Source organism: Camarhynchus parvulus, chromosome 2 (genome assembly GCF_901933205.1).
Source record: "Camarhynchus parvulus chromosome 2, STF_HiC, whole genome shotgun sequence".
NCBI lineage: Eukaryota > Metazoa > Chordata > Aves > Passeriformes > Thraupidae > Camarhynchus > Camarhynchus parvulus.
This window is the reverse complement of record NC_044572.1, coordinates 18,855,805-18,863,975: the sequence shown is the minus strand read 5'-3', so window position 1 is coordinate 18,863,975 and position 8,171 is coordinate 18,855,805. Positions and strand designations below refer to the sequence as shown.

General features: G+C 49.1%; 1 protein-coding gene across 6 annotated transcripts in view; it reads left to right on the top strand.

Annotated features, from left to right (window-relative positions):
- Positions 1 to 4,287: 4,287 nt before the first annotated feature.
- Positions 4,288 to 8,171, top strand: part of MLLT10 (MLLT10 histone lysine methyltransferase DOT1L cofactor) — a 135,950-nt gene continuing 132,066 nt past the window's right edge. For 3 of the 6 annotated variants that reach the window (XM_030966942.1, XM_030966924.1, XM_030966932.1), the window contains exon 1: positions 6,627 to 6,725. The gene's annotated coding sequence lies outside the window, so the exon portion shown is untranslated. Of the gene's footprint in view, positions 4,428 to 4,629; positions 4,841 to 6,626; positions 6,726 to 6,787; positions 7,066 to 8,171 lie in introns of those variants that run through there. The other 3 variants (XM_030966965.1, XM_030966971.1, XM_030966981.1) reach the window with 3 other exon arrangements.

Genomic DNA, 8,171 nt, shown 5'->3' with positions numbered 1-8,171 from the left:
CTAGAGCTAGAGACAATAAGGTCGTTTAAAAATTCCTCCTGATGTACTTATATGCTGCGAACACCCCCCCCCCCTCCCTACTGCTCTCCTCCCCCTGCTTTAAGGTTAAGGCTATGGAGTCAACAGTAAAGGAACAGTAAACTCCGAGAAAGCTGCTCAGAAGACGTTACCCAAAAGCTCGATGGGCTGAAAAGTCCTTTATTTGTCAGGTAGTTCAGCTGGGTCAGATTCCCGTGTAAATCCACGCGTGCATTCGCACGGAGGGAGCCACGGGCATCCAGACCCGCACCCACACGCTGCCGGTGATAGCCTGGCAGTGGGATTCGGCAACTGTTTAAAAAATGTCCCTTTTAAATTTTTTTTTTATTTTTTAATTTTTTTTAAATTCCGGTGCTACCAAATGTTTAAAACTAGTGACGGCTTTTCGTCAAACCTCGGGTTCCCGAAAGGTGCGGCCATGAGCACCGGGGTCGAGGCAGCGCCAGATGTCGGCAGGGAGAAACCCACGAGAAGTCTTGGGAAATGTCAGGCGCCCAACATACACATCCCCACCGTATACTTACACACACTTTCGGTTGCATATCTTTCTCCGCATCTCACACAAGAGAGCTTTGTTTCTTTACTTCTCCATCATTTGGTTTGGCTCTTTTTTGTGTGTGTGTGTGTGTGTGTGTGTGTGTGTGTGTGTGTGTGCGTGCTTTCCCTTGGCCATCGGCACACGTTGTGTATCCGGGGTCGTCTTGAAGCAGGCTGGGGGAGATCCTGATAAACAGCCGTCAGAGGCCCCTTGCACACGCACACGCACATTAAAGGCAGGGGACTTGAAAATGGATTTGCACGCACACAGGGGATTGCGATCAATAGCCACCAACATTTATGGCTTAGATTGTTAATGTGAAGGCTGGTCAAAAGAATGAAAATGAAAAATTAAAGGTGTCTGGTGTCAATTACATGAAAAGTTATGCCATAATTTACTTATTGGGATCTATGCCTGCCTGTTTGTGCGTCCATGTGCATGTGTGTGCAGACCCAGATGTATATGCAGCTATGTCTCAAAAGCAAGGGAATTTCTTTGTTAATTTTGTGGACTGTGTCACCCTCACTGGTGATCAAAGATGAACATGATTAAAGGAATGGATGTTTGTCTCACATTTCTTAAGATAAGGATGCCAGAGATGCCCGGTTTTGCCAAATACATACACACGCAGCTACAGAGAGTTGTGTGTATGGGCGCATACACACACAGAGGCGATCAATCAAACGCGCTCCTTTTCACATTGAGTAGCGTGCAATTTGCAATCTGCACTCTATAGCAGTAGTATTTCAGACTTAAAAATGTCTGGCTGAAGGATAAACCTCATTAGGAAAGAAAGAGCAAAATAATATTCATAATACTGTGCTGTAGACCTATTCCCATTTGTTGAAAATCATATACTTTTATTTTTGTAAACTTGTGTTAAAATATATATGCTCAAAGGGAACTGCTTAGCCATGTCATTCCAGAAAGAAAACGTGTGTAACATTTAAAATACTCCTTTTACGTGATGTTTTGATTTATTTTCATAGTATGATTATGTTTAAATACCAGTGCAATTTAGCCTGACCTCTTCCTTCTGCAAGGTAGTAATGCACACACCATTTACAGCCTTTTAAACGTTTCATTGGGAAATGCAACAGCAATGTCCACCAGCGGTTGTACTAATGGGGAGAATTCTGAAAATCTTCAGGAAAACCTAAGGGTCACGTGCGTTTTCACAATAGGATTGCCACATTATTAGAGTATTATTATTATTAATAATTATTATTTGCTAATGCTGGACTATGTCTTCAGGTATTGACAAGTATTAAATAAACCTTTTGCTTTCATGATGCTGTGCGGAAATACATATTTCACATGAGAACTTGATTTCTAACACTAGACCCTGCTTCTAGTTACTGTTAGGCATATTTTGCTCAAGGAGGACACAGATAGAAAGCAGCTAGAGGCTATCACAAAGAGTCCAGTAATGTAAATATAATAGGGTCAAGGAATAGTATAATAGGATCCTTCTGCTATTTTAAAGACAGTGAAATGTGACTGCAGTAACTAAAATTTGCCCTAAATTCTAGTCAGACAACGTATCAGAATGTATAACTAAATCTCCTAAATGTGCAGGACAAAGAAATACCAGCCATCGGTCTGGGAAAAAAAAATCATAATCTGGCTAACACTCTCATACCCAGAAGTTTCAGGGTTGTTTTTTCCTTTTTCCATTTTTTCTTCCTTTTTTTTCCTCTCTCTTTTTTTTTTTTTTTTTTTAACAGAGATGCAACGAAGAATTCTACTAAGTGCTTTTTAAGTTTGTGGGGGTTTTATTTTTTTCATGGGAGCTGGAGTGTTTCTTGCACACTAGAATTTTGTGCAAATTATAATCACTATGGGCTAAGACTATTTCTTGAATTTAATACCCATGGTAGTTTTAAAATACTTTTTAGCGGGAGTTTCTGGACACATACTACATGCCATGTTGTTTACTGACCCATAATCAAAATGCAGTGACCTTCTACCCTTTTTTTGCCCCTTGACCCATGCTGAATTCAATGCAGCCTTTATAAATTTGCAAATCCTTGGACGTAAAGGGGATTTGGTGAGGCTTTGTTCTGAAAGGATCCTAAAAGTTTGCATTTTTAATTAGACAAAGGTAAAGCAACAAACATTGGGAAACAAGATCCTCTCTTGCACATAGGTGATCACTCCTAATTTCTACGGTGGGAAACCACATCTTAAAAATCGTACCCTGCAAACTGAAAAGCAGTTGCAAACGAAGGAGATCAGGAGGTTATGAATTGCACCAAATTAGCAATGTGGTACAAATCACTTTCATGACGTAAGGGATAGCCAGGCCACAATCTTCCGGTGCTCCTCATCTCCAAGGACCGTGTGGATCCTGGTGACCCGGGGAGAGGGGCGAGCCAGCGATTTGATCTGGAGCTACAGGCGCATTCCCTTATCTCTTTTGCTATCAGTCAGTTTAAAGGACACCATAATTATGATGGTGATAAAACAATGCCCGCTTATGTGTGCTGAATAAATAAAGAATGTTTACAGCCCCAGAATGTTTCAATTCCAATTAAACGCCATCAAAGAAAAGCCCCTTTTGCTCCCTCCCCCCTCCCTCCCTCTCCCCCACGACTCCCTATTTACCTTGTTGGTTGTAATATGGCCCTATGAAATAAACCGGCCTTCCAGTTTGCCATTAAGGCCACATCGGGAGGAGGGGGAGGAAGAGGAGGAGAGGGGGTGTGAGACAACATGCGCTCCCGGTCCCACAATTACTTTGGGTCGCCTGCATCCTCACCCTTTCTTAAAATTTATTTTGCTATTATTTGTTTATTTTTTCAATTGGCAAAGGCGTGATGATGCAGGGGGAAAAGGCACTTAAAGATCCTGCTCCAACCACCGGCCGAGGGAGTTGGGCTAAATTAATCCAGCGCCCTTGGGCACTGGAGGAGGGGGCTGTCCCCCTCACCCCTGGCTGCCACCCCACCGGGGCCTCGGGGAGCGGGGTCTCCCCACCGCTCCTCTTCCCTCTGCGGCAGGGAGCCTTGGAAACGGGAGCCTGGAAATGCTTCCCACTCACTGAGACACAAGGATCATTTCAAATATTCATTGTATCAGCAAATCTCGTCGTAATCAGATTAAAGCAAGGTTTGGGTGGAACTGCCCGTGTTTCTGGGTGCAAAATGCACAACTGGACTACAAAGAGAGCAGAAAATGGGTTCCTCTCCCCCCCGCCTTGGTTGCATGGGGAGAAAAAAGAAAACCAGTAATTTTTGCAAAAAAGGGACACTTAAAAAAATTGCAATTTTCCCCATTCCACCCCGGGTAGCATATTCCTCTCGGAGGTTGTTTTCCTTTTAACTTTAGGCTTAGCATTTCTATATGATGCTCTTATTTACTTGTTTTAAACTACAGAGACTATTCCCGCTGTGGAATACACTGAGGTAGATTTTCTTCACGCCAATTTGCTTTTAGCTTATCTCAGCCGAGGCAACAGCTTTTCTACATTCAAGCTTTAAAATCTGTATTTCATTGAGTTGTCTGGGGTGAGGTGTTTATATCCATTTTGTGGAAGTGAGTGAGGAACTGAGTGCATTTTCAGGTCTGCTCGATAGATGCAGGCCCTTTTCCTTTTGAAAGTTTAGACTTCCAATACCCTCAATTCTACTGGCAGAATTAGGATGGACTTGGAGGGTCCTAAACGTGACCATTCACTAAGGCGGGGGGCTTGCAACAACGTGCTCGGCAACTTAATCTTACACTAAAAAGAGCAGAGTGTAAAAGAATGGAATACAAACTCTCCCGACATTTGTAGTCGCTACCAAAGTGGACCGTGCATTTTAAAGCTGATGGGAACGTATGTGTTTTGGAGCAAAAAGGAGAGAAGGTATGTGTTTATTCCCTTGTATCCGCCAGTTCGGGTAGAAACAATGAAAGAACAAAGGGAACCACTTCTCCGTGTGAACATTTCCCATTTTCCTCCTCCGTTTGAGCCTCACTGTGAGAGGCTGGCGAGGGGACTCGCTCCAGCTTTACCTCTGGCGGCGGGTCGGGGGTGCGGGGCACGGGGAGAAAGTTGCGGGGCGGTTCAAGTCACCCCCCCGTTGGCGGCCGGAGCCCGCCGCGAGCAGGAGCTGCAGGTTTCATGGCTCTGGACTCACCGGACCGTCCCCGCGAGCCGCGGCCGGCGGGAGAGGGATCGGGGCCGGGACCTTTGTGTGCGGGGTCTGCCCGGCCCCGCGGTGCTGGCGACGACGGAGCTCCCCGGTGACTGCCGAGGCGGCGGGAGAGGAAGCGGAGGTTAGGAGCCGGGGTAGGAGGGGGTGTGGAGGGAGAAAACCCCCCTGGAATTATTTGCAAATCCCATAAATCGCGTGGAAGAGCGGTGGGGGAGGGGCGGGGGGCGAACAAATACCGCGCGCGCGGGGCCTCGCGCGGACCGTTACAAGGGGCGGCGGCGAGGGCCCGGGACGCACGGACAGACGCAGGGACACACGCGGGCCGACACGCTCGGTGTTTACAGCCGCGGAGAGCGGCACTACGGCCGACTCGCGAGCGGGACCAGCCCGGCCCGCCCGCCATTGGCGCGGGGGCTCTCGGCCGCTGACCTTTCACCCCCCCCACCCCCGCCCGCCGCTTCCTTTGCTGCCCCGACCACCTTCCTACCCACAATCCCCCGCGCCGGTCGCGCTCGTGCCGCGCTCGAGCCTCCCGCCGCTGCTCCCCCTCCCCCCGCTCCGTTCCCCCCGGCATTCCGGGAAAACCCGGGAGCGGCGGCGCCTCCCTCGGGAAGCGCCGGGGCGGGATCGGGGTGTCCCTGTGGCGGCGGCGGTAACGGCCGGGTGGGGGCGGGGCAGAGGCGGGCTCGGCCGCGTTTGAACGGGAGCGCCGGCGGAGCCCCGCGCACCGCAGCGCGTTGCCGGAGCAGGGACCGGCCGGGAATCCTGTCACCTGCGGGGCGGGATCGCTGACCACGGGATGTGCGGGGAGCTCCCTTGGCCCAGGGCTGCGCGGGGCAGGAAGGGGGTCTGAGGTCCCTTCCTGCCCGCGTGCTGGGGGAGCCGGGCGCTGGGAAGAGGATTTGCCTGTTGAATTTCATCGCTGGTAGACGTTAATCTCGTGTTTTAAAGTACCTTGTCAGTGGCTTTAAGGAAATCAAACGTGACATTAATCAAATCACACAAATGTAAACATTTATAAGTTAAATCCTAATATTATGCAATTATTTAAATCGAGCCGTGGTTTTTCCTCAGTGTCATGTAGTTCCCACTCTCTTCCTCACAAGCTTCGAGTTTTCTGCTGGATCCCGGTGTCTTGGTGTCCACTCCATGGAGTTCTGAACGTGGGGACGGGAATGCACTGGGCTGCACGTGGCAAAGGACTGTAGCTTAAATATCGCCTGGTCACCTAACCAGGCCCATCAAGGTTAAAAAGAAGGACGCTTTTGTGAATTTGAGGACAGAATCATCAAATAATACCTTGCATTAGTACAGTTGAGGGTTTTTTTTTCTGCCATGTGGGTATGTGAAGCAGGTGATCCCGTGCACAAGCTCGACAAGGATGCCTGGGTGGCTGAGATGGGGCAGAGGTTCCTTTGCCGCCTCAGTGGGATTTTTAGGCAAGGTGACATGTGAAAGACCCATTACACTGCGATGAGGGAACAGGGGACGGTGGGCAGGCGGCAGGCACAGCACGAAGGCGAGTTTGGGGAAAGGCGAATATGGCAGGCAGGATGCGCTGGGAAGCGGCCGGCGCCGCGGGCAGTTGGCCTCTCCCCGTCTTCGCCCTTCGTCCCGGCCCTTCCCGTTCGCCTCTCCCGGCGGGGAAGAGGGGATTTGGGGGTCAGGGAGGAGAACAATGCTGAGCCGCCCTTTGTGCGCAGCACCGTCCCCTGAAGGGAGGGAGCGCGCAGTGCAGCGGGGCCGCGGCGCCTCTGTAGTGCTGCCGCTCTCCTGCGGGCAGTGCTCGCGGCATGCGGGGCAGGAGCCCGGGGCAGCGGGATCAGGGCTCCCATAGGCCGCCCGCCCGACCCCGGGATAGGCTCAGGAGCGGGGCTGGCGCCGCGCCAGCCGGGCAGCCCCGCTCGCCGTGCGGGGGCGGGAGAGCTCGGGGGCAAGCGAGTGGCTGCGAGAGTAAACTCGTGGGTGCCCTCGGCGGCGCGGCGCGGGCACGGGGGATTCCAAGGGTGAGCGGGGGTCTCCCGTCAGCGGGGCGGGCTCCGGGCAGGCCGCCCTAGGGACCGGAGCGGCGCGCGAGCCTGCAGGAAGCGGCGGCGGGGCCGGAGGAAGCGCGGCCGGGGCTCCCCCTGCTCCCGGCGCTCCCCATTGTTCCCCGGCCGCTTCTTTTCGCGCCGCTTTCCGCCGGCGGGGAGGAGGGAGAGCCCCGGGCCCCGCACGCTGTGTGCTCGCCGGCAGCGGCGTGGGGGGACCCGCCGCGAAATCGGGTTCATGAGTAGAGAGGAGCCTTTAGAAGTGCCATCCGCTGAGGGAGCTCCGTGAGGCTGTAGCTCACGTGTTCCTTGAAAGGTAAAAACCCCCCAACTGCCGCAGCGGAATTGTACATAAAGTAACATCTGTTTCTGGGTGGATTTTAGAGCAGAACTTGTTAAAGAAATTGGGAAAAACTGCTCCGACCCACTGGATGTGGATTAATAAATGTAGCCAAAGAGAAATTTGGAAGGAACTGTTCTTAAGTCTGTCTATAAAAACGAAGATTAATCTTACCCTGTTTTTTATATAAGCACCATGATGGATTCCCCCAAGTGATTGTTTTATGTTGGTTTGAGATTTTAAAATATTTGATTTATAGGAAAAGTGTTTGTTGCATTTTCCCCCCTGAAAATAATTAGAAATTAATTTTTTTTCAGTACACCGTTTCAGACTGAACTTTCTAATGTATTTCCATAGGGGAAGAATTAACTAACTTGATGTTCAAGAAAATTTCCAACAAGTGCCCTTAATCATCTACGAAAAAACCCCAAAACCGTATTTGCACATTATTTCTGGAAGATAAAATTAAAACGTGTAGGGACTCATATTTGTGATGACTGAAGAGTTTCTAGAGAACTGCTTATTTTAAGAAAATCCTTCCTAGGAGAATTGTGATTGTTTTTAGCAAGTTATCGCCAAGTGCTTGTGAATTTATTTTAAAATATTAGAGGTGGTGCCTAGACTATTTAAAAAAATTAAATATATATGCCCAAAAATTAACATTTGTCATAGATGGTGATCAGTAAAAAAAAAAGAAATTAAAGGTTGATGTTTATCACCTAGTTGAAAATAATTCTGAAGTGACTTTTCTTCCCCCATGCACACTTGGGAAGTTGCATGCTTGCAGTCATTGTTTAAGATAATACCGTTTGGGACTTTTCTTTCACTCTTGGAAAACTTGCAGGCTTTTGTTGGACTCCTCCAAATAAAGACTCAGTTCAGTTTAGATGGTTAAAAGCATGCATATTATTCAAAAGCTGAAGATGCAATAATATATAGAAAACACTACCCTGGTAATATTTAAAGGCATTAGCTGAAGATCGAGGAAAGAAAGATTTTTGTTTTGTTTTACTTGTCCTGCTTGAGTATTCCGGAGATGCATTTGCTCTTGATTGCTGCTTGGGAATTTTCAGAGGGTTACT